Below are 20,198 nucleotides of genomic sequence, written 5' to 3' on the forward strand. Positions count from 1 at the left end.
AGTGTGTTATGCAGGTTTCTTAGGCGAGCCCGGGATAGTTTTCTTGCTTTTCTTTTTACAACTAGTGGCATGTGTGATCATCTTGTCTAGGCTGCTGACCTTTACTTTTCTGCAGTTTGATTTTCATTAGTTTTATTCCTTCAACTTGCACTTTACTTTCTGCTCAGTAGTTATCAAGTTGTTCATCTATTGATGGTTCTTTTTCTATAATCAACTAACTTTATTGGAGCCAAAATATCATTTAGTGCAGCTTGGTTTATTTTGCTTTAAGACTCACATTACTGACCTGTTCATAACTGTTCTCACATCATTAAGAAGAGGTTAAAATAGTGTGATTTGTCTCACTTAGATTTCACATTGATTAGATTTTGTAAAGTAGTGTAAAGTAGTTGTTCTTGCTTTTAATTGAGTTAATATAGATTTCATTTTCGTTTTCATCAACAACAGAGATACTGGGCCGATGCCATTAGTCTTTTATTTGATTTCAAGCTTTAATTTTATTTCAGTTATTATTCAAGCTTTCTTTTAGAATACTCTTTAAGTTTCAAGAAATCACTTAGAAATCATCACAATCACACACATTCACTCGCTTTATTTCATCTCCATCACATCACATTAGGAAAGATACAATCAAAAACAAACTAAAAAGATAAAAATGACAACAGATTTAGAAAAGGTTATCTAAGTACATATAGTACACCTCACTTCATCAGCTTACGAGCCCCGGGTTGACAATTAAAAGTAGCAATTTAGACAAACACTAAATTGACCAAACAACGCTGTGCAGACAAACGCATCTACGTAGTTAATGAAATACGCTGCTCGTGGAACACATCAACGCAATCAGTGAGATATGCTGCTCGTGGATATGCATCAATACAGTCAATGATAAACACTGCTCATGAGGCACTTAGCTGCAGTCCTCAGATGTAGCCACAGTCTACGCAGTCATGGTTACCTATATATGTTGTTCTTTACGCAGGGTAGAAAAATTCATACGAAGTCATTCATATGACATGCACAAGACAATGAAGCCATAGTCATAATAGAGCCATAGTAAGGAATGAAGTTGTAGTCAACCGCAGTTAAGGATGGGTATACGGTTTGGCTGCGTCCTCAGATTGGTTAAGGAACCACAGAACTAAAGAAGCAATTGTTGTAATGAGATAAGGGTTCAATGAAGAGATCCATAGCATATGACACTCTTAACATGTTTCAGAGAACATTGACAAGCATCATATATATGCATGATCAGTAAAAGGCAGCATGATCAGACAATGGGACTGCATGCTGATGTATGAAGCACCATCAATGAGACTGCATGTTGATGATGTATGTTGTAGAATAATGGGCATGAGTAGCATGATGATAAATAGGGTTGCATAACGATGGAAGATGTTGCATGGGCAGCATGATGATGAAAACAGATGAGATGGTGCTACACGGTAAGGTGTGGTAAATGGAAAAAATGGATAGGTGAAGTTGTCACCTTAGAGAATCAGTTGAAGCAGAATGTCTTCAACTGATCTCAGGTATCATCATTATAGGAAATGATCTATGCTCAGATCCAGATAAGTCAAACTGTTGACTTATATTGTAAATGTATTATCTCTCTCTCTCTCTCTTTCTCTGCTGAACTTTGAAGATAAAAGAAGATTTGATCAAAGGGTTTCCCCACACACTGTGGGGTTTGTCCCTGGCTTGCGCCACATCTTGTGTCCTCTTGTCTTGGCTTGTCTTTTGTGATTTATATTTATGTTCTATCTACAATTTATCTTAATGTTGATGTGATTGCTAACTATGAAAATTTAAATAAATTTCCCTAGCATAGAACATACCAAAACTAACAACATTCCATTGTTCACGCTGCAATTCACGTCAACACAAAGACCGCTCTTATACCACATGATCCAAGTCTGAGTGTGATGAAGGACCCTTCCAAGACCTTTTACTTTCGTGATGTGTTAAATTTCATTTTTAAAATAACATGAATGAATACATCTGCATGTTGTAAAGAAGAGGAACATGACATTTCATCAACACATGAAATAACAAGACGTTGATAACGGAGTTCATCCAGGAGGGACTACGTCTCCAGGCCCCAATGTCAAGATGGTGTAGACCACTGCATTAAGTGTTGTCAATAGTGATGTACATAAGAAGTGATGTCGTTATCATACAAGGAAAAATTCCCTCATGCAGGAGTGGCTCCAAGAGATGTTCTGCTATAAGAAATCTCAGTCAAAAAACTCCTATCAGTATGACACAAACTCATGCATGATGAGCATCCTTCCAAGATGGCATAAAAGGGATCTCAATTCAAACGTGCATGATGACAACCTGAGTATCCCATCAACAAACAACAAATGGATCTCAAAACACAACATGAAGCATCATGACAACGAGTACATCACATAGACGATTCCACGTCACATCAAGCAGGAATCATGAAAACAAGTAATAAATAAGATCCCTCATGAACATCAAATAGGGATCTATGAAGCACAATGCATAGAAAAAGAAGTACATGAACACACTGCATATACCTCACTACCAGGCCATCTAAAGAAGTGGATGTCAAACTGCTGAAGTAATTTGCGCCATCGATCTCACGACATCAATCGCATTGAAATGGTTGCTCGCACATGAATGCTGGCACCTGCATTACACTTAGAAAAGTGGCTGAAAAATAGAATGAGCAAATGGGAAATCTGAACATACCATCAGATTTGTGACGTCAAATAGTGCAAATTGTCCAATTTCTGAATTCTGAGAAATTGAGAATCCGATGCTAAAGGAATATTTTACATTCCCCCTAGATTCCTCAAAGATTCTTCTCCATGGGTGAACTATAAATTTGCAACTTCAAAGGCAAATCTAACCTTGCCATTGCAATCCTTGTGGAAAACCATGAAAAACAATTATAAACTTGACTATATTCTGACGTGGAGAAAAAAACCTCCTTGGGAAAATTTCAAGGATCATGGCTCCACTCCCTATTTCTGTAACAATCATGGTTCCACCTGCATACTGAAAAATGGCTGAAAAATGCAGAACTTTGATGGAGAAATGGACAGTGCCATTACATTCGTGGCATCGAGAAGTGTTGAAACCATATAAAATTTGTCAAATTCTAATAAAGTGAAATTTCGCCCCTCTTGCAAAATTTTGCCTCGAACTACATGCACTTCCTTCCTCTCCCTAGGTGCACTGATAAACTGCGTTTAAATAATAAATGGTGGGTAGATTACACAAAAATCAGTTGTGGCACAGTGGTAAATTTGGAGAGTTGTTGAGGAGGGGTCGGGGGATCAAATCTCACCCCTCCTCTTTTACCATATAAATTAACCACATGTCTTTTATTAGAGGGCGGTTGGGGTTGGGTCCATGCCCCAAGGGCCAGCCCACCTTAATGTGCATTCGTAGGTCATTTTGGAATGGCTTGGGTCCATGCACCAAGGGCCGGCCTACCCAAACTCTACGTAATTGATATGGTAGTTTCGTTATGTGGGTTGTGGGGTGGTGGGGTCATGGCCGCCCACCACACTTATTTGTTGTTGGTTCCGTGGGAGGGGCTAGGGGCAGTGGCCCAACCCTCCATTAATATAATATATGTCATGTGGTACGGGTTTGGGTGGGGGTGTTGGTGGCCTGCCACCCCCTTTTTTTATATTTTTTTTGTTTAATCAAAACAAACTGCGCATTTTTGAAAATGCGGTTTTTGGACAAAATGAGTCAATTTAATGAGGCCGCGATTTTTCCCAGAATCTGTCTGGAGTTTGCAGGATTCCATCCATCGGAAAATTCGAAATTGCAACCTCCTTAAGCCTGCCTAGTCATCAAAATTCAACCCAACTTTGATTACTTCTAACTTTCGCATACGGACTCGGTTTGACAAACCATTCACGCTGTCACAATTAGGATGACGAGATCTACACTTCGTCCTAGTTTGAAGGTATTCTGATCACTTTTATTTTTGAGCCTCCATATGCCCTCTTTGTCCTGTGTGGGTGTCTGGAGCCACCTGGATCATTCATAACCTATCCTAGCTAAGAAATTGATACCAGTGCCATTAGTATGTTGTTCAAAGGTTTCAAAAGATGTGTTATTAACATAAATGAAGGATTTGAACTAGAGATGCTGAATACCTCCTTTGATTTTCGACCCATATTTTCTTCTTCAAATGGTGATGATAAATTTGAAGATGACTCAAGCCACCCACTTTTACCAACAAGCATATAATGAGAATCTTTGAGATGCTGACAAAAATACCAAGCATCATTCTCCATAGGGTCCATAACCCGTGTTTGGACCATGCCCACATAATGGCTTCATCTTGGAAGAATTCTTTGCTGCTTCATGGATTGGAACTCTCATCAACTTGTTTCTCAAGCACATGTTGAAACTGAAGGCACATATACCTCTTCTCCTCTTCCAAACTTGAAGCAATCTCCTCAATTCAACATTATCCGTTCGAATAGATAAGTTCATCTCCCCTAGCTCTTTGAGACTTTCAAGCTTATTTCCCATACCCACAACTTGGTCAGAACCAACACTGATACCAATTGATCTAGAATTGGAGGAGAACTTCTCCTTCCTAAAAACTGACCATCCTCTCATACTTTGCAAGTAAAAATGGGTCTTATGAAAAAAACAAGTTTTATGGTCTCTTCAAGGATAATGAGTTAGTTTTAGTGTGAACTTTAAATAACAAACATATCATCATGAAACTCATAAAGGAAATATAGAAGAGAGACAAAACAAAATTTGGTGACAAAATTCACACCCCTGGGCAACATTTCTGGGCCTACTAACACAACTAGACCACTCCATAGATTTTAGTGATAAAAGAGTACATGAAACGTGTTGACAAATGAGTGGCTAGTTTCCCCTTCAAGGAAACATTCTTCTGCAAATAAATCTCACTCTAAAAGGGATGAAAACCTACAGTCAGTCATGAAACAGTCAACAAGAAAAGGGCTTAAACATCAAGACCATGTACTCCATCTAAAAATGAGCATACATGTACAATAATTTCACATTGAAGTATTAAAAGAGAACTTTCCTAAAAAATACATAATGAGAAAAAATAAACATCAGTTGCACCATAAAAGTCACAACTATTGCAAATAACATATGAAGGTTTGAAAACCCCTACAAGTCCTCTCCATGCTCAAAATCCTTCAAAAACGACTTCAAACCACTTATTGTACCTGTCACTTTATGAGTCAAACCTGCAAAATGTCCTTCCAAAAGTTCTCCAATCAGTAAAAAGAGGCTTCCATTGGATTTAGAATGTCCAAAAATAACTATATGGGCTTTTATTGGGCTCAAAAAGACCAAAAACTCATCAAGTTTTGGCTCTCCCAAGTTTTCCTTACTATTCGTCCTCCAAATTGGATCAACTTGCAAAGAGAGTGAAATTTTGACCCTTTTATCTACTTGGGAGGCAACAAATTCGACTACAATAGGTGTAAATTGTCACTTCTTTTAAATGCCCAATAACTCGTTAGACGCATATCCATGATCACATGGGCACCATAGGGCTAAGGGTTGGGCCAAAGGTCCGCCCTCGCTGGCCTAGGCTCCTTCTCCATCAGGCTATTGGTCATAGGGGTTGATATGGCCAGGTGTAGAGTCTCAAAGAAGGTATGTTTTGATGGTTATTTCAGTATCTTTTTCATTAGGATATATAAGCCTTTCTCCATTTTAAACTTAGATAATAACGAGACACGTGAGGTTAATAGGCAAAACTGATAATTGTCGTTCTTACGTGCAGGAAGGAGGAAAAGCAGAAATTAGCCATCTCAAAGGGAAAGACAAAGAGGAGCTAACTGTTGTCCCTTTGACGGGGAACCGCAAACAGACCAGATCAAAATGGACCAACCCAGAAGAGGAAGCGGAGATACCAGTTCGGAGCAGAAAAGGAAAGAAGTGACTCAGGGTTAATGATTCTGCGAATCCCTCAGGATCTTAGATCCTGAGGGATCGCTATTCTATCTATTTTTGTATCTAGATATCTCCGTCATCATCCTTATATAAGAGATAGCATTGTTGGCTATTAGGGGAGGTTCTGTTGTAATTCCTTTTTACCAGATCGAAACTATGATCTTTATGTTCTGTTAAGACTCGATTTGCTGTAAGTTTATTTCATGCATTAATACAGACTTGGTTACTCTTTTATCTTTGATCCTGGATCAACTTTAAGCGGTGTACCCCTGGAGGCTAAGGGCCCGGCCCTGGAGGACACTTGCTCTTGTACCATTACGCGTGGTGTCTGTGTGGTTTGTTCATAGGCGTAATCTGGTAATCTGTTGTGAACGTTATATTGCACGCTCTGTGATGTTTAACTTGTTTAATGTTCCTGCAAATTGAAGTTTTATATTGACACTGCGTTATGTTACCAATTCATTAAAGTGTTGATTAATCTCTACAGGATATTATCACTCCAGTACAGAGTTCATGGTGATTGTGTTTTAGCATAATGATAGTTATCTTGAGCAGTCTGATTTCAGATGATTATTGAATGTTACTGTTTATATCTTGAGATGCAATCACATACGTTTATTTAGATCAATAACAAGAGTAGATTGAGCACGTTGTGTTTCTAGGGTTGTAATTCCTTTAAGACTGCAGGATTGATGTTTTGATTGGAGCGGTTAGATAGAATCACAGCTTGATGAACTTGGTTATTGATTATTCCAGTTGCTGTTCCATTTAGTTGCTATTCCATTTCCGAATTGCTGTTCCATTTAGTTGCTATTCCATTTCCGAATTGCTGTACCATTTAGTTGTTGTTCCATTTCTGAATTGTTGTTCCATTTCTGAATTGCTGTTCCATTTCAATTGCTGGTCTATTTCAAGATTGTTGATTTGTTGTTTCATTTACTTGCCATTTCTTAAGGACAGACTCAGGCTGTAGTGAGTGTCAGCTTCTGCTATTTGGATCCCAGACCTCTGATCTGCTCCCATCAATTATGAAAGGGATAGGTCATTGCCACCAAACCCTTGGTTGATGTGCTGTTCTATTTCATCGTTATTTCCTTTACTTGCCATTTCATATTCATCAAGGACGATCTCAGGCTGTAGTGAGCCCCAGCATCTGCTACCTAGCTCCCAGACCTCGGATTTGTTCTCATCAGTTATGAAAAGGATGGGTTATTGCTACCGAACCTTTGACTGATGCAATGCTTGGTGTGATTTAGCCTTTTGAAGTAGTTAAGTTATAGACATGCAGCCATTTACTTTTGTAGCCTTTAAGTAGCTGTACTACAAGCATTACTTTGACAAGTGCTAAGCCTCAGACTGAGACACTCTTTTGAAATAGCAAGACGTTCCCGGATTGACATTCTAATGTGAGGTAACTAAAGGTGAAAGAGACCCTTTTTATGGCTCTACATTTTGGCGCCATTGCCAAGGAAAGAGTGTAGCCATTTGTCTTTTTCAGGGTAGTGTACGAACCTACTAGGGAAGAATTGGGTTTTGAAAACGGAAGGTAAGAACCTACGTACGGAGCATGTAAAAGCCCTGCTCCTTTGCCCGCTTTCCTGTAGATTTGCTGCTATCTGCTTAAGAAAGATTAGTAGTTAAATTGAGTGCATGACTAAGCAGAAAAAGCCGGAGAAAAATCCCAAACCTTTGCTGAAGCCAGAAAAAGCTAAGGGGCCGGTGACCCTTGGTCGAACAAAATTCATAGACGAAATCTATAAGAAAGCCGAATCTTAGCCTTCGGTAGGACCTAGGAAAGTTATTTCCAGACAGCCTACTAGCTCCCTTCAGGCCACAAGTTCACCATCTGTAGCCTTTGCTAAGGTGCATAGTCAAACTGACGAACAGAACTTTCAAGAAATTGAAAATTCTATTCCGGAGCAATTGCAAGAAGGGAATTTTAGTAGTCTTTGTGAAGGAGAAGGGGAAACAGGGGAAGAGCCGAGATCTCCTCCTAGGATAACTCAGCCATTGAATAGCCCAGACAAAGGAAGTGCGGTAAAAATTATTATTGAAAAGATCGAATCCCCTCATATAGGAATTCCAGATAGAGGAAGTGCTATTAAACTAATCCTGTCAAAGCCATTCTCGCTCAACCAAGGAACACTCTTCTAGATATTCCAGAAGGTTATTGGCATATATTTGACCCAATGGCTCAAAATCCACCAAACACCCAAACCTCTACAATACAATACCCCATAGTGGATTCTGCAGCAAATGCCCCCATGAAAGCAATTCCCCTTCAACATATCCCTACATTTCACGGACTTACATCAGAAGACCCGGATGCATTTTTATTTGAATTTGATGTACTATGCAGGGGATATGACTACACCATTGACCCCCAGAAACTAAAACTGTTTCCCTCGACCCTGAAAGGGGCTGCTTTAAGATGGTTTATGGGATTAGGTGGTGGGGTTATAAATAATTGGGATCAAATGAAGGAATCTTTTCTAAAAAAATATCAAGATTACTACAGGTCTAGAGAACTAAAAGATGAAATATTCCAGATGGTGGCTAGACGAAGTGAAACATTAGAAGAATATGTGGAGCGTTTTCAGTATAATTTACAAAGATCGCCCTATGCATCATCACCCTTACCCGATAATGTGTTGAAAACAACATTAATAAGAGGCATGAAAGAACAATGGATTGAGACATTAAACATTATGGGAAAAGGGGATATTTATCAGGAAAGTTTTGCTGACATAATTGATCTATGCATCAGGAGTTCGAGAGGCAGTACACGGATCAAACCAGCAGAACATGATCGGTTTGTAAGAGAAAACAAAATCTCATCAGAAGGAGTAACGAGGGCTGAAATCGGAAATTTATTGGAAAACTTTAAAACTGATATACTAGGAACACTGACTACACAATTGGACGTTTTGCAGGTTAAGCAAAAGCAAATGGAGGCAGGACAAAATTTAGCTATCTTCTACCCCAGATGTAGGAAGAAGCATAGCCATAAGGAATGCCCACTAGATGCAGTCCAAGCATGCGCCATTTGTGCAAAGGATCATTCGACAGAAAGTTGTCCCTCACTATCTGGACTAAAAGCAGTATATAAGGAGGCAGAAGAAGAACCAGAAACGGTGTACATGCTCAACTAGCGTCATCAGTGGCAGCCGCGACAAAATGGTATGTTTTCAGATCCAACTTCTTCTTTTCAGTACCCCCAGTATAACGCTCAACAGTATAATACATGGAAAAGCCAATTTCAGCCCCCATTCCCAAACTGGTCACCACAGTCATATCCTTCTGTTAATCCATGGCTAAATCAGATGAGCTAATCCGGTTGGTCGAATCCTCCTTATCACCCACCATATTGGCAAAACAGCCCATATCCTCCACAATGGACTCCCCCTACTCCGCAAAGTTCAGCCTGGCAGAATAACTGGCAGAGACCAACAAATCAGCCAGCAGGGAATGTCCCTCTCCCTCAACCTACACTACCAGCTTTACAGCAAAATCCCCAGGCTAATCTGAGACCGTAACTCCCAGCCCAGCCCAATCCCAACCCAAATAACAGACCGGTCCAAGCACTCCAAATTTTAGAAACACCAGAAGAAGGACCCGATCTGAGGGAATGCAATGATCTTCAGCTAAGATCTAGGCGTATTATCCAAACAGAGGGAAATAAAACAGTTCAGATTGAAGATCAGTTACCTAGAGAACATCTGTCACAAGAAGAGGATGTGAATAGACAACAAACTCATAATCAAGCAACCACATCCTCTCCCCCGTTCCCAGAACATTTAGTCATACCTCGACCAATACAACAACCTAATTTTGACATTCTGGGAGAATTACAAAATCTGTACATAAAAATTCCATTCCTTCAGGCCATTCAAGACATCCCGATATACGCAAAAACTATTAAAGAATTGTGCATAAAAAGGCCAAGGAGGAATATAATAGATAACCCAAGAGTTCAAGTAGTCGGTACTTTATCTGACCTATTGTCAGGAAAGGAAACACCTATTAAGTATGAGGACCCAAGAAACCCAATAGTAACCGTTCAAATTTATGGTCAAACCCTAACCAATGCCTTAGTTGATCTTGGAGCTGCAATCAATATACTAACAACTGCTACTTGCCAAAAGCTAGGCATTACATCTGCAGAACCTACCTCAACTCTGCTAGAACTGGCCGATCGGTCTGTGGTTAGACCGGAAGGCATATTGCATGATGTCATGGTCTCGGTTGACTCTTGGGAATACCCAACTAATTTTCTGATAATAAACCCTAAAACTCGACTTGATGGACATCCACTGATCTTAGGAAGACATTGGCTCGCTACCGCTGATGCCTATATCGGTTGTCAGCAAGGGAACATGATTATAACCAAGGGGGCGGATATCAAGAATTTAGTACTATATCCCCCAGCGCAGCCAAGTATCACTATATTTAAAACTAATAGGCACCCTGTATCATATCTGACTGACAACATCAGATCTCCATTAACTATACAAGAAGCACTAGAGTTCAAAGACCAAACAGAAGATGGTGCCATCAGTAATTTCATTAGTCAAACTGAACTCACATCTCGTACCCAGTGTCATATGATAAAAGCAGCATTTGATAACGAAGTAGAAGAGGAACCTTTGAAAGATGCACATGATCACACAATCCCTATCACTTCAGTTGCACATAGTAAAATTGTGGAAATCGAACCTGGAAAGACCTTAAACATTAACGCTGATCTTACACCCGAACAAGAAACAAAACTCATCCATATTTTAAGAAAATATAAAGAAGCATTTGCATGGGATTACCCTGATATGAAAGGAATTGACCCGCAGTTATGTACACACCACATCTACATAGAAAATGATGCAAGACCTGTTAGGCAGCCTTAGAGAAGACTAAACCCTCACCTAAAAGAAGTAGTAAAAGCCGAGCTTCAAAAACTTTTAGATGTTAACTTCATCTACCCTATCTCTGATAGTAAATGGGTCTCCCCGCTTGTGGTGGTACCAAAAAAGAATGGGAAGTGGAGGATCTGCGTGGACTACAGGGAGCTAAATAAGGCAACGCAAAAAGATCACTTTCCTCTCCCGTTCATTGATCAAGTGTTGGACACTTTGGCAGGGAAGAAATTCTTTTCTTTTCTCGACGGCTTCAATGGGTATAACCAAATACAGATTGCCCCTGAAGATCAGGACAAAACTACTTTTACTTGTCCTTGGGGAACATTCGCCTACCGAGTTTTACCTTTTGGTTTATGTAATGCCCCTGCCACATTCCAAAGGGCTATCCTTAGCATTTTTGCAGATCTAATAAATGAAGGACTGGAAGTATATATGGACGACTTTACTCCATATGGAGATGAGTTTGATCCAGCATTGGAGACACTAGAAAAAGTCCTACAACGTTGCATAGCTACCAGGCTCTGTTTAAGCCATGAAAAATGTTACATGATGATGACAGAAGTACTTATTCTAGGACATTACATTTTAGCAGCTGGCATTCAAGTAGACCCAGCCAAAATCCAAATAATTTTGCTTATTCCTACTCCTACTACTCAAACAGAGGTACGTAGCTTTCTTGGATTCTCTGGTTATTACAAAAGATTTATAGAACATTATTCACGTATTGCTGCACCATTGTATGCATTAACTGGTAATATTGATTTCTGTTGGACAGAAAAATGCGAACGTGCCTTCAATGATCTGAAGAAGCTCGTATCTACAGCCCCAGTTCTTCGGGGACCAAATTGGGATTTGCCATTCCAGATATCATCTGATGCCTCAGATACAGCCATTGGAGTGGTCCTTGGACAGGAGGAGGATAGAAAACCATATGCAATTTATTACATTAGCAAAAATCTATCCCCTGTTGAATTGAATTATACTGTCATTGAAAAAGAATTTCTAGCTGTTATACATGCTATCAATAAATTCAGACATTACATTACTGGATATCCTGTTATCTTATACACAGATCATTATTCTATAAAATATTTAGCAAATAAGCCTGTCACAAATGGCATAATAACTAGATGGCTGATTTTATTGCAGGAATTCGACATTACAATCAAGGATCGACCTAGGAAAGAAAACCTGGTAGCTGATTTCCTCTCAAGAGTGCCAAAACCAGTCGATGCAGCAGCAGTTGAAGATCAGTTTCCAGATGAGCATCTCTTTGTTGTTGCTATTCAAACACCCTGGTATGCGGATGTCGCCAATTACCTAGAAGTAGGTAAGTTACCAAAGCATCTAACCCCTAATGAGCGAAAACAGATTGTCCAACGAAGTACCAGATTTTCCTGGATTGGGGGTTATTTGTTTCATACAGGGGCAGACATGCAAATCAGAAGATGCGTTAGACAAGATGAAATTTTTGATATACTGAAAGCATGCCATGACCAACCATGTGGTGGACATTTCGATGATCGTAGGACTGCACATAAAGTATTACAAACAGGGTATTATTGGCCCACAATTTTTAAAGATGCAAAGAAATTCGTCCAAGCATGTGACAGTTCCCAGAGAGCGGGACGCCCTAGTCATTCAGATGAGATGCCTTTGAAACCACAGATAGTCATCGAACCATTTGAGCGTTGGGCTCTTGATTTCGTGGGACCAATCAACCCGCCATCAAACCAAAAACCATACATTTTGGTGGCAACAGAGTACGTCACCAAGTGGGTTGAAGCAGAGGCCTTGCCCAGAGCTATAGAAGAATCTGTTATACAGTTCCTGCTCCATCTATTTGTGCGTTATGGCCTCCCTAGAGAGATAATTACAGATGGAGGGCCACAGTTTGCTGGGAACAGAATAGTGGCAACACTCAATAATTATCATGTTCAACATAAAGTTACCACCCCATATCACCCGCAGGCAAATGGGCAAGTAGAAAGCAGTAACAAAATAATAGAGACGATTCTAACAAAAACAATTGCATCACATAGACGCGACTGGGCAGCCAAACTACCAGAAGCACTGTGGGCTTATAGAACAACATGGAGAAGCACTACTGGTCACTCACCTTATCAGCTAATGTTTGGAAAACAACCTATCTTTCCTATAGAATTTGAAATCTAGACATTACGAACAGCACAACAAGTTGGTTTAGATTTAACTGAGGCACAGACCAATCGACTACAACAGATTAATGAGCTGGATGAAATTAGGCTCTTTGCACTTCAACACACTGCTCTGATACAACAGCAGAGAGCTAAATGGCATGATGCTCTCATTAAAAACAGAGTCTTCCATGAAGGACACTGGGCTCTTTTGTATGACTCTAGATTTCAGGACTTCCCCGGGAAACTCTAGACTCGTTGGTTGGGAACATATGAAATTCAGAAATTCCATGACAATGGGACCCTTACCCTGACTACTATCGATGGTTCTGGATATACCTTCAAGGCAAACGGCCATCGAGTCTATCTCTATCGCAAACCACTTACTCGGGAGTCCTTTTGCCAACAATTACGCCAAGATTCAGATATGGAGATCTTAGGGGAGGAAGACAAGTCTTCCTCGCCTGTAACTCACTAAAAAAAAATATCTACTTTTCTTTATAATTTGTATATAACTTATCGAATTATTCTTGTACATATTTTTGCAGTATGTTTTGTTATTTTTGCTGTCCCTTTTCCAAAAGGAACAGCACTTTTGATTTTTGCTGTTCCTTTTCCAAAAGGAACAGCACTTGTGATTTTTGCTATTCCTTTTCCAAAAGGAACAACACTTTTGATTTTTGTTGTTCCTTTTCCAAAAGGAACAACACTTTTGATTTTTGCTGTTCCTTTTGGAAAAGGAACATCACTTTTGATTTCTGCTGTTCCTTTTCCAAAAGGAACATCACTTTTGATTTCTGCGGTTCCTTTTCCAAAAGGAACAACACTTTTGATTTCTGCTGTTCCTTTTCCAAAAGGAACAGCACTTTTGATTTCTGTTGTTCCTTTTCCAAAAGGAATAGCACTTATGATTTCTGCTGTTCCTTTTCCAAAAGGAACAACACTTTTGATTTCTGCTGTTCCTTTTCCAAAAGGAACAACACTTTTTATTTTTGCTATTCCTTTTCCAAAAGGAACAAGCACTTTTGATTTTTGCTGTCCCTTTTCCAAAAGGAACAACACTTGCAACTTACGATTTTTTGCGGTTCCTTTTTCAAAAGGAACAACACTTGTGTGTTTTTGCTGCTTCCAAAAAGAACAACACTTTTTGATTTCTGCCGATCTTTTTTTAAAAAAAGGGGAACGACATTTCCTTGAAACTACTGTTCCTTTCTCCAAACGAACATCATCTGTGAACTATTGTTATGACCTTCCTTGAAAGGAGCATTACTCATACGATTTTGAAACAGCTTGCTCCCTCTACCCCAAATTAAGGATGTTTATTGTTGATGTTCTTTCAAGTCTTTTGGAATATGGCTATACATGTATGAGATTAAAGCGAAAACGCAACATACCGAAATCACTAAATCATAAATCGCTATCTTTAGAAGAAACTGCCCTGACTTGGTGAAAGGATGCGGAGAAAGACATGCTTATTTATCATCTTTTGTTGCCATTGTTCTACCAACTTCGTTCTGATTGGTTATCTGTATTATGATGGTTCTTTCTCTTTAATTATCATATGGCAATAGGATCAAAAGATCTATACCTTTCTATTGGGATATTAAGACTTCTTCCACCATTCCTACTCTTAAGGAGTGTTGAACCACCCTTTGTGCATAAACAGGAAAGGCTCTCTATTAAAAAGAAGCAAAAAAAAAAAAAAAAAAAAAAAGGAATTTCTAAAGACTGTCAAATTGCAGGATAGGAAGTCTCATTACGAGCTGGCCTACCATGATCATCAGGATGGAAGCGAAGTGGCATTCCCATTAGGGCCACCACACCTGGGAAATGGTCCAAAAGGTATATCAAACAAATAATCCTTGGAACAGGAGGTCTCACCACGAGCCGGCCTGCCCACTATTCGCTCCTTCCTCGTGAATGGCATTATGACCAACTGGTCACCAAGCCAGCATAGTGGCCTACATTTTGACATTGCTCAAACGCTTCCTCGCATACACAAAGGACTATGGTTCCAGGGGTGAAATAAACAACTCTGCCAAGGTTATGGACACCTGTCGGCAGCAGAGCACTGTTAATGGTATTGAAGTCGTATGTTTACACCAATAGGTAAGAAGATTACATCCTTTTGCTTCTTATGCCGTGATAATTAAATTATATAATATTACCCAACCATATAGCGCATAACTATAGATCATCACCAATCATTACGAAGCTACTGACAGTGACCGCATGAGACCTTCTATTTATGGCAAATGTCTTATCCCCGAACTTCCATCAAATCACCGCAGTCCCATAATATTAAAAGCGATCTAACTTTTTTTACCTCGATTTCAGTATTAGGCTATTTTTGGCGAACATGTCATATATCCATAAGCTGTTCCATAAAGACCTCGCGGCAGAACAGACGCTGCTCCTTTATTTGATGGCTGGGACAGCCTATCATATTGCGGGGGGGGAGGTAACCTCATCATTCCCCAGAGTACGTGTCAGTCCGTTATTTGAGAAAATTTTGTACTCAAGCACGGCATGGCTCAACAGTATGATCTTTTGCTATTTTTGTTTTTCTTCTGCATGAGCTGACGTTCGAAGTTATTTCCATAGCATATGCTGTTGCATTTAAATTTGAACGAGGAATACGCTACCAGCTTCTCTGCGCTTCAACAAACAGCTGCTGTTCCTTTGAAAATTGGCAGTGAAACTATGGGAGGAAGGTCAGTCCGCCGAGAACCGCAAACATTAACTGTTTCGGCTGCAGCCCGAAGAATCCTGAAAAGAGCAGGATGGTTGACCTATTTCAACCGCCTGAAGGAGTCTAATGAAACAGTAGCACGAGAATTTTTACAGAACTTACAGGAAGAATACTCCACAGTAAGAGGAAGGCGAATTGAAGTCACCAACGATATAATAGCAAGAGTCACGGGACTACTGGCCACGGGACCAGTATGGACAATAAAGAAGGAAAGGCTGCAGAAGATTTTGGAAATCTTTCAGGACGAGGGTCAGAAGTTGACAATCCGAGGAAAGGGGGTGCTACCAGCAACGCTAGGAGAGCCATGGGCGGAATTGGCAAAAATCATCCAAAGCTACATCACTTGCGAAGGCAAAAAAGACGTGGTAAGACCACGACATCTTAAACTCCTAGCTGTCTTAAAACAAAAATGTTCTGTGAATTTGCCTGCATTGTTGAATTCACTATTGCATGATGTCGCACGAAGTATGAAGAAGGCACAGCATGTAGAATCAGTTATTAGCCACCATGGATTAATCCGCTTGATAGTAAATTACAGTCTCACCCAGCAGCAGAGCAGCTGGGAAGAACTAATTGCTGTTATCAATAAAGGGACGGCCACATCTGGACGTCCGAAAAAACAAAAACGAGTTGATAACACACCCCAACGCCTAGAGAAATGAAAACAGGACACTTGCACAGAAGTGGAACCTGAAAAACAATCTGAAAAATGACTCGAAAAGCGGAAACATGACGCTATTACACCTGAACAACCAGAAAAGCGTAGAAAGTCAACAAGGCTCACAGGGTTACAAGGAGGGCTGGAGAAGCCCCAGCCAAGCACGAGCCAAGCAATAGAAATCGAAGATGAGCAGTCTGCAGAAACAGAAGCAGAAGAAGAAAGCAGTAAGGAAACAGAGCAGTCCGCAGAAACAGAAACAGAGGAAGAAGGCAGCGAGGAAACAGAGCAGTCTGCAGAGACAGAAACGGAAGGAGAGGATGCCGAGGAAGAAGAACAGTCTGCAGAGACAGAAATGGAAGGAGAGGATGCCGAGGAAGAAGAACAGTCTGCAAAAACAGAAACGGAAGAAGAAGACGTCGAGGGAGAAGAGCAGTCTGCAGAGGCAGAAACAGAAGAAGGAAAGGAGGATCCGGAGCAATCTGCAGGGAGAGAAGAAGAACAAGATGAGCGGACTGAAGAAAAAGGAGACGAAAAGGAAGAAGTTGAGCAGTTCGAGCAGGAGGAAGAAATGGAACAGCAGGAAGGGAGCCCATTACAAGACCCGTTAAGAGAAGATGAATTGGCCGACATTTTGGCTAATATGGGCGAATATGGCCAACCCCTGAGTCCATCAAACCTCCATGCTGAAGAGAAAACCCAGGAAAAAGATGCACCTGAGGAATTGCATGAAGAAGAGGTAGAAATAGAAAACTTGCCCGTTCACAATGAGAAGATATTAGAAAATGCTGAGTAGGAACAACCCGTTCCTAGTCAAAATCCACCAGAGGAAAGTCCGGAGGAAATAAGGGTAGAAGAGGAATCAACCCAAGAAATAACGGAGCCAAGTAAGGTTCTTACCCCGGAACAGTTACCTCAGGAAGAAAATCAGGAAGCTAGCCACAATCCAAACCGCAGCGAACAGCCTGCTTTTCCTTCGGAAGAGATGATGGAAATAATGGAATTACAAAGGGAAAAGCGGACATTGTTGAACATAATAGCCCAACTTCACCAGCAGATTAGGATTCTAAAAGCAAGGCAAAGGGTGAAGGGGATTTCAAGAAGAAAATGTCTGACCACACCAGTAAGGCCCGTTAAGGGCAGGAGGTGGAGGACTAGAAGCCGTACCACTGCTCAAAACCCTGACAGAAGCCAAACTGCTGTTTCGAATGAAGCTGAAAAACAAACTGCTGTTCCATTTGAAAAGGAATAGCAGTGGGCTGGAGTTCGTGTTAAAATTGAAAAGGATGATAAGATGGTTCAGACGGAGGCACCACCATTGGGAGTAATAAGGGCTCTGAACTCAAAACAACGTAATAAGAAAGTTCAAGTAAAGCTCCCGGCCTCCACGGATGCATGGAAGAAAGACCCGAAAACAAGAACCCTCCACCAACATTTGAAGCAGGCCCAGCAAGAAGCAGAAAAGCTCAGGGAGCAAATGGTCCCCCGAGAAAAATATGAAGAATTACAGCAGCAGCTAAGGAATGTCAACTTATCTGAAAGCCAAGCTTTCGAAGGATGGCAAAGGGAACAGGATAAAGTTGCCAAGGTAACTCGTAGATTAGATGTAGTTATCAAACAAATGGATACCTTGTGTTCTTTATATAATGACATTCTAGCATGTAGAGCCCCTGCCAAAAATTATGCCCTATTTTTAATGGAGAGGTATTTACAATTGAAAATAAAGGCTGTCAAAGCAGGTGCTCCTATACAGATTAACACTATGGATGATTTCATAAACTGCTGTAAACATTACGGGGTGAAAGTGCAGAGATTATTATGTGAATTTTACTTACATAACCTTATACTAGAACAAGAGGCTGAATTGAACCTAGCCCCTTTTGTTGGAGACATTCAATTGCAAGCATTTATCTCATTTGCAGTTAATCAAATTAAATGGCTCAAAGCTTATAACGCTTTTCAAAAACAAGAGAACGGATTATATCTTTGGGTAAGAGCCGAGCCTAGGGATCCAGCGCAGTTATGGAGGAGTCATAGAAACCTTATGAGGGCTCCAGGAGTGATTGAAGCACTAGGACCCATGCATGAGGCAATCATTCGGCAGGGACTTGAATACTTTTCCTCTATTAAGGACCCTGCCATTAATGCAGCTAAATTTCGATATCAAGTATCTAATCCGAATATTCAGTTCAGAGAACCATTTAAATACAAGAACTTTAGACTTGCTGCTAGCCGTTTTCCCCTCTATGGTGAAATTGTTTTAAGGGCAGGGCCATCCTAGTTAGGATATAGGTTCCAGAGTCCAATCATTTGGCATCCAGCACCCGGATACCAAGCCCTATATGAGATGCCTGAGGGTCAGACAGGCCACTTCTTTGATTATTTAGTTTCGCATCACGGCTGTAGACCCTCACATGAGATTCCATCTCCAGCTTACTCACTCACTGCATTGCATATCAACTACAATGTTTTCATGAGGTCATGAAAAAGGGTAAGCTGGGGGGTGTGTAGAGTCTCAAAGAAGGTATGTTTTGATGGTTATTTCAGTATCTTTTTCATTAGGATATATAAGCCTTTCTGCATTTTAAACTTAGATAATAACGAGACACGTGAGGTTAATAGGCAAAACTGATAATTGTCGTTCTTACGTGCAGGAAGGAGGAAAAGCATAAATTAGCCATCTCAAAGGGAAAGACAAAGAGGAGCTAACTGCTGTCCCTTTGACGGGGAACCGCAAACAGACCAGATCAAAACGGACCAACCCAGAAGAGGAAGCGGAGATACCAGTTCGGAGTAGAAAATGAAAGAAGTGACTCAGGGTTAATGATTCTGCGAATCCCTCAGGATCTTAGATCCTGAGGGATCGCTATTCTATCTATTTTTGTATCTAGATATCTCCGTCATCATCCTTATATAAGAGATAGCATTATTGGCTATTAGGGGAGGTTCTGCTGTAATTCCTTTTTACCAGATTGAAACTATGATCTTTATGTTCTGTTAAGACTCGATTTGTTGTAAGTTTATTTCATGCATTAATACAGACTTGGTTACTCTTTTATCTTTGATCCTGGATCAACTTTAAGCGGTGTACCCCTGGAGGCTAAGGGCCCGGCCCTGGAGGACACTTGCTCTTGTACCATTACGCGTGGTGTCTGTGTGGTTTGTTCATAGGCGTAATCTGGTAATCTGTTGTGAACGTTATATTGCACGCTCTGTGATGTTTAACTTGTTTAATGTTCCTGCAAATTGAAGTTTTATATTGACACTGCATTATGTTACCAATTCATTAAAGTGTTGATTAATCTCTACAGGATATTATCACTCCAGTACAGAGTTCATGGTGATTGTGTTTTAGCATTATGACAGTTATCTTGAGAAGTCTGATTTCAGATGATTATTGAATGTTACTGTTTATATCTTGAGATGCAATCACATACGTTTATTTAGATCAATAACGGGAGCAGATTGAGCACGTTGTGTTTCTAGGGTTGTAATTCCTTTAAGACTGCAGGATTGATGTTTTGATTGGAGTGGTTAGATAGAATCGCAGCTTGATGAACTTGGTTATTGATTATTCCAGTTGCTGTTCCATTTAGTTGCTGTTCCATTTCCAAATTGCTGTTCCATTTAGTTGCTGTTCCATTTCCGAATTGCTGTTCCATTTAGTTGCTGTTCCATTTCTGAATTGCTGTTCCATTTCAATTGCTGGTCTATTTCAAGATTGCTGATTTGTTGTTTCATTTACTTGCCATTTCTTAAGGACAGACTCA

Source organism: Pinus tabuliformis, chromosome 3_2 (genome assembly GCF_031772625.1).
Source record: "Pinus tabuliformis cultivar Carrire ecotype Pingquan chromosome 3_2, CPIR1, whole genome shotgun sequence".
NCBI classification, from domain to species: domain Eukaryota; kingdom Viridiplantae; phylum Streptophyta; class Pinopsida; order Pinales; family Pinaceae; genus Pinus; species Pinus tabuliformis.